Genomic DNA, 7,022 nt, shown 5'->3' with positions numbered 1-7,022 from the left:
TGCCTGGTTTTCTCTTATGCCTAAAATAATTTACTTCACACAGGTGTTACCACATATTTTATTATGACCGCCGCAAGCGTAGCTAGCGAAAGCGGTCATATAGGGATTGTCAAAGGTTTTTTTTTTTTTTTTTTTTTTTGTCAATCTACTGAATTTTCCGTCAACGATACCAGGGACACCGAAACACCGGGGAACATGAAATTTGGTGGGCATGTAGCCCCACTAGACTTTTACGGAAAAATTTCGTTTGGTCCCCGGGGGCCAATCCCCCTCCGCGCTGGGCCCCCCCAAACCCAAAAAATGCAGTTTTTCCTAAATAACTACCTGAACCGTGGCACCGAGGATGAAGAAATTTGCAAAGTATGTTGGTCTTAAGGGCCCACATCAACCTAGCCCATAATCACTCATTTGTGATTTGCACCCCTCCCATAAAAAATGAAAATGCAATATTATTCTGCTTTAATCGCCCCTATCTTCAGTGGAGATGTTCAGAACTGCACCATATTTCATGTGTATGATTAACTTGACATCCTCTGGGGGTATGCTAAGTTTCGTAGAATTTCATCCATGGGGGGGTATAAAATAAATTCATTTATGTGCACATTTAGTGACTGTACACTCATCGGCCTGTAGATGGTGCTGTTGAGCGAAGGGTTGCTGGTTTAGGATGATACTGTCACACACACACATGCAGGAATACAAACAAACGCAAGCATGCACACACACTGACATCCACACGCACAGACACACACCCATACACACACATACAAATCCACATGTACAGACACACACACACAAACACACATGCGCACACACAAACACACACACATACACACACACACAGACAGACATGCACATACTACTACTTTTTTTAGGTATATACATAAACACGCAATACAGCCAAATTGCTCCACGTCATTTATTTTTGTGGAAAGCCAGTGCAGGCCTGAGCAGCGGTCATATTTTGTACCGCCATGCGGTACATCTAGTTATATTTGGGGCTGGATAGATTGTGGTTTTGATTGTGGTTTTCACTAGAGCGGTTCAAAGTGAAAAGAGCTTCAGGTTTTTGTACGACGTGTTTCATGTTTTGTATCACTGGGCTCCAACTCTCAGAGCACAATAATAGAGAGCTGAATCTGACAGACGTACATCAGTAATAGTGAGTTCAGTGGATGTTTGTGATGCAGTCGACTGAAACCGATCACCAGAGGTGTCTGCAGCACTCAGGGATCGAGCACCTCTATACGCTAAAAACAAAGGTTCTGCATGTGGATACTGTCTGTACCAGTAAAGCCAAACATTATTGCTGGTTGTACTATATGAGCAGCTCAGCTTGACAGTTTCTCTTTCTTCTGTGAAAACATTTTTTTCTTTATCTGGCTCAATATTGTCTCCAGACACCAAACCTGTGAACAATAAGCAGAATATAAAATTATTTTTGATTTGTCATAGAAAGGCTGACCAAAAACATTACAAATACAAGACACAATGCAAACAGTAAAACTGACTAAAATAAGATTTTTGAAACATTGGCATTTTTTAGGTTTTCAAACCTCCACGGTTTCATCATCATTTGCTAAATAATTAATGTACCTGTTCCCATAATTACTATGAGCAGAAAACACCTGTCCATGTTGAATAAGATCAGCGGTTCTTTGTTGAGCCTTTCGATGTTCTGCTGCACTGCTTATGAGACACTGAAGGACGTAAAGACACCCATGAACTTCCTGCTCACTGGCACACGCTCTCTGTCTGTCAAGGATATTTATAACAAATATATTTTTTGCAGAATTTTTTTTTGGGGGGTCGGAAATAACATTAAATGCTTACATCTTTGCTGTCCTTCTGAGATATACAGACATGAAATATGTGTATTGTAATGTGAGTCTTTTATATTCTAATATTTTATGTCCTTTTTTTTACAATTCATACTGCATCAACCATGCAGCTGCTGTTTTTCTCCTTATGCAAATATAGAAAGAGGCAAAGTAATAAAATAAATAATAGACTAATATGTGCAGTTTCTTACAGTTTTTCTCAGTTGCTTTGGACATTTCTCGAATCATTCTTAACATTTGCAAACCAGTAAGAACATTTTGCAAAGCAATTCATTCAAACAGCCCCACACAATGGATTACCTGCAAAAGCCTGTGACTTGCTCAAAATCCTTAGTTTTAAGTAAGTACTTACATCAATGAACATATCAGTGCCATCAGAATGACAAGTCCTTGAGTTTAACAAGCAAGGTAGTCAAAATTAATCTTATGAATATAACAGTGTACTCTGCTAGTATTTCCTGATGTAAACTATGGTGACAGTTTAGATTTTTTTTTTTTTTTTATATACAAAAAAGTGCACAACCATGCACTTTTTCTGTACACCTGTTCTGTCCACAAAACATTTGAATTTCTGAGGACAACATTGTTCTCCCAACATTCGGCTGCCCTTCGGCCCGCCTCGGCCATTGTAAGGCCATGAATGAGAACATGATCCACAATAGTGGCCCTTATTTCATCAGAAACATGCATATGTCCTTGGTCTCTTACCTCTTCCTCTGTTTTGCCTCCCTACCCTTCCACTTACTTATCTTCTTTCTGACTGTTGACCCTGATTGTTTTCTTGTTGTTCTTCCATTGTCAGAAGTTATAACACTGTGTTGTGCGCTGTCTATATGCTTGCCAACCGAACGGTCTTGAGATACACCTCTGAGCTATTTTAGAGAACTGGTTGAACATTGATTGATCTAACACTTTACATTCCCTTTATTAGTGAAATTCAAGATTCACCTGTGCTATTCATCAATTCAGGACAAAAAAATAAAAAATAAAAAAAGTCTATTAGAAATGTATAGAAAATATGCTTAATAGATTATGACAACTAGTTCAACCATTTTGCATTTAATGACTTATACAATTAACTATTACCTTGATGTTTTGGGGGGTTAGACTATTCAACAGAGAACAAGAATAATAAATTTTGATCAACATGACAAAGTAATTGCTCATGTAGGAAACTGCAGACAATTGTACAAAATCATTTGCATGCACATACCAAAGCATTAGCAATATGTTTATGACGTGCACAAGTGACTAGATGATGTGGAGGTTGAACAAGTTTTGAGAATTTCAATTGTGATCTGAGACTGAGGAAAAACTGTAAGAACATTTAACAACACTGCAGCCCAGTGGTGGAAATGTGCCTGCACAATATGATTATCATTTGACACTTTATATAGCATATTTGTCAAAATCTATTAGGCTGGATTACTTGGTGCATGAAAAAGTGAAGGAAAGTACTGTGTGTTGTATGGATGTGATATCATTTTTAACTGTATCAGCGATATTCTTGCTCTCTCTCACTGGGTAAAGTGTTTTTGTATAGAGCTGATGTGTTTCCTGTGACTGTGGGCCTCAGAGCACAGTAATACAGAGCAGAGTCTGACACTTCAGCAGAGGAGATCTCCAGATCCACATGGGTTTGTTCACTTTTAGTGATTGTAACAGACAGTCTTGGATCTACATCAAACTTTTTGGTGATTGTTGTACCATCAAAGATGAACACAAGAAATTCAGGAGCTGATCTGGGATACTGATGGTACCAGTATAGATAATCTGCAGAGGAATAACTACAGGATAATGTAACATTTGATCCCTCCTCAGCAAAAAGCTCTGTTTTCTTCGGTGTGATGTTTCCAGACACAGCAGCTGAAAAAATACAGAAAAGGTAAATTTTTAATTAGATTTGTTTTAATTAAACTCATCATTAACAATAGATAATACATAGCCTATATAACATATACGTATACATACATGCCAGACTATATATGAGAATAACTGAATAAATATCCATTGTGCAGTGCACTGTGTTCACTTTAAGATGATTCAGACTGAATTGTTTCTATAGAGTCTGAAGTGATCAGATTGTGTCAGATCTGTGTAGTCCCTCCTCTCTGAGACACATCATAAGTTTTACATTTCACACCTGAGGACAGAACAACAAGCCAGTTACAATCTCTAATGGTTTTGTCTGTTTTTTTTTATGTATTGTACTACTGCGAAAATTGATCTATGATCAATTTTATTATTTGAGAATAAATATAGCACAATATAATTTCTATCAATTTTAAACATCTAATTATCCAGTGTCACTTAAATTTCCTTTTATTTATTTTTATTTAATATATTTTGTAATATTAATTTGAATCATAAAGATATATTCATAAAAGACATTTAATATTGTATTGCGAACGTAATAAATAAATGAATGAATAAATAAATATTTCTGATTTCTCAAACTGGCAGCACGTGAAGTTTATAATGTAAGTAGTCTGGCAAATAAAACACACTAATGCAGCTTTATAGATTTTATATTCTCGTATAAATGTTCTCCTATAAATAGTTTTTTCTTCTCACATGTGTCAGGTTTTTGTACAGTGCTCTTGTGTTTCCTGTGACTGTGGGCTCCAGAGCACAGTAATACACAGCAGAGTCTGATACTGTAGCAGAGGAGATCTCCAGATCCACATGATTTTGCTTTTCTTTGTTGTGTTTAGCAGTGAATCTGGGATTTACATCAGACTTCTTATCTTCTTTTGTTCCATATACAATGAACACAAGTAATTCAGGAGCTGATCGTGGGTATTGACGGTACCAGAATAAAGTCAGTGCAGAAGAATAACTGCAGGATAATGTAACACTTGAACCCTCAAAAGCAAACTCTTCAGTTTTGGTTGGTCTAATTTCATTTCCATATGTGGCACCTGCAAAAGTAAATCAGCTTTTAATCCTCAATTATTTTTTTATTTATAATGAGTCAAGTGTGATCAGTGATTTTTCAATAATAAATACCACACTAATTAAAGCTCCTCACATTGTGGTTGTTTAGAATATTTAGATGCAGTACAAGAAAACGAAATACTTACATGCAAAGACAAAGAGTGGAATAATAGATAGGAGCTCCATTGTCTGTGTTCACTGTAACAGACTCTGAAGGGGTTTCACAAGATCACAGGAGTCAGTGCTTAGAGACACACCTCTACCAGTAAATATAACTCAGACCTTGAATGTCTTGAAAGGGAAAATAATTTGAATGTAATGGGGATAATTGTTTTAATTATTATTATTTTATTTTTTTAAAGAAACTATTTATTATATAATACGGTGACGCATTGCTGCCACATACATATTATTTTTTCCTCCCAATTATGTCGTAATAACGAGATCTTATGTCGTAATAACGAGATCTTATGTCGTAATAACGAGATCTTATGTCGTTTTAACGACATCTTTTCTCGTAATAACGAGATCTTATGTCGTTAAAACGACATCTTTTTCTCGTAATAACGAGATATTATGTCGTTAAAACGACATCTTTTTTTGCCCTTATAAGGACATGTGTCATGTACAAAATATGCCTTTATCCACATAAAATTGACAGCCTATCGCGCCTTTATCACACGTTCAAAAAGCTTAAGCAAATATAGCAGCCCCCAATCATGCAAAATTAATCAATGAGGCCCTTTTTTGAAAATATATTTAGGTATATTATTTATACCTGAAGTTTGGATGTACTCTGGTAACTGAAAATAGCAGCATCTGTTCTATATGTTGGGATTGGGAAAGTTCTAAAAAAATAAAATGGTAGAAAAATATGAAAATATGCTGAAATGATTTGCTGTTATCATGTATCTTTTGTTATTGTTATAATTATATTAATATTGTGTTACTGTAACTGGTAACTGAAAATAGCAGCATCTGTGATATTTACATTTATCCATTTAGCTGACGCTTTTATCCAAAGCGACTTACAATTGCTATATATGTCAGAGGTCACACGCCTCTGGAGCAGCTAGGGGTTAAGTGTCTTGCTCAGGGACACATTGGTGTCTCACAGTGGATTCGAACCCGGGTCCCTCACACCAAAGGCATGTGTCTTATCCATTGCGCCACACCACCCCCCATATATTTTATGTTGGGATTGGGAAAGTTCTAAAAAAAAAAAAATGGTAGAAAAATATGAAAATATGCTGAAATGATTTGCTGTTATCATGTATCTTTTGTTATTGTTATAATTATATTAATATAGTGTTACAAATAATGTAAACATTAATTAGAAGGTAATCAGTCTTTAATTTGTTTCACATCAGTGACTGATTTCAAGAATCATAAGACACATGATTTATTGTTGAGGATGTTTTTGTACAGTGATGATGTGTTTCCTGTCACTGTGGGCGTCAGTGCGCAGTAGTACAGCGCAGAGTCTGATACTTCAGCATTAAAGATCTCCAGGCTCACAAGATTTTTGTCCACTTTTGGTAAAATGCGAGGAGGAAGAGGGTTACTTGTGGCTCCTTGTGGGTAAATCCAAGCCAGGAACTCTGGTTTGGATCTGGAATATTGGCGATACCAGTGCAGATTATTTATGGTTCCTTCATATTTACAGGAGAGAATGGCTTTTTGTCCCACAGATGCAAGTGTCCTGTTTGTCTGTGCTGTTATTGACTGTGCCATTGTGTCACCTGCAAACCGTAAAATATAAAACATCTCATCAAACTGAATTTGTATCATTAACTTTATAGCATTAAACAAAAGTATATCTAAAAATACTGTTTGTACAAATATATATATATATATATATATATATATATATATATATATAAAATATATATTAAAAAAAAATCATGGGTAAGCTTCACTTACTTTTAATCAAAAATACCAGAAGAAAAGCACAAAGAATCATCATGTTTGCTCTGTGAGAAGTTTAATGATCACTCTGCTTTTACTCAAACCCACACAAGCTCCTCCTGCACAGAAGGAGAACACAGCACTGACATGAACTGCATCTGTGTGATCAATATTTGGTATGAAACAAATCTAGAAATCTCACTTAGTTTATTCACAAAATGCAGTTTATTGTATTGGTATTTGTTTTTGTTTTTTAAATATTTTATTTCAGTTGACATTTATTATTATTTCAAGTAACAAAAATGTGTTTTTATGATTTTAGTTTAAAAGATATAA

At 35.5% G+C, this 7,022-nt stretch overlaps 1 gene segment (V, D, J or C); it reads right to left on the bottom strand.

Moving 5' to 3' along the window:
- Positions 1-3,336: 3,336 nt before the first annotated feature.
- LOC311292374 (T cell receptor alpha variable 5-like) lies at positions 3,337-3,852 on the bottom strand. The segment is given in 2 exons: positions 3,813-3,852; positions 3,337-3,707 (listed from the first exon to the last, which is right to left on the bottom strand).
- Between the last annotated feature and the right edge of the window lie 3,170 nt (positions 3,853-7,022).

This window comes from Rutilus rutilus (assembly GCF_951802725.1).
Source record: "Rutilus rutilus genome assembly, chromosome: 6".
NCBI lineage: Eukaryota > Metazoa > Chordata > Actinopteri > Cypriniformes > Leuciscidae > Rutilus > Rutilus rutilus.
Note: the sequence above shows the minus strand (reverse complement) of the source record. Positions and strands in the feature narration are given on the sequence as shown.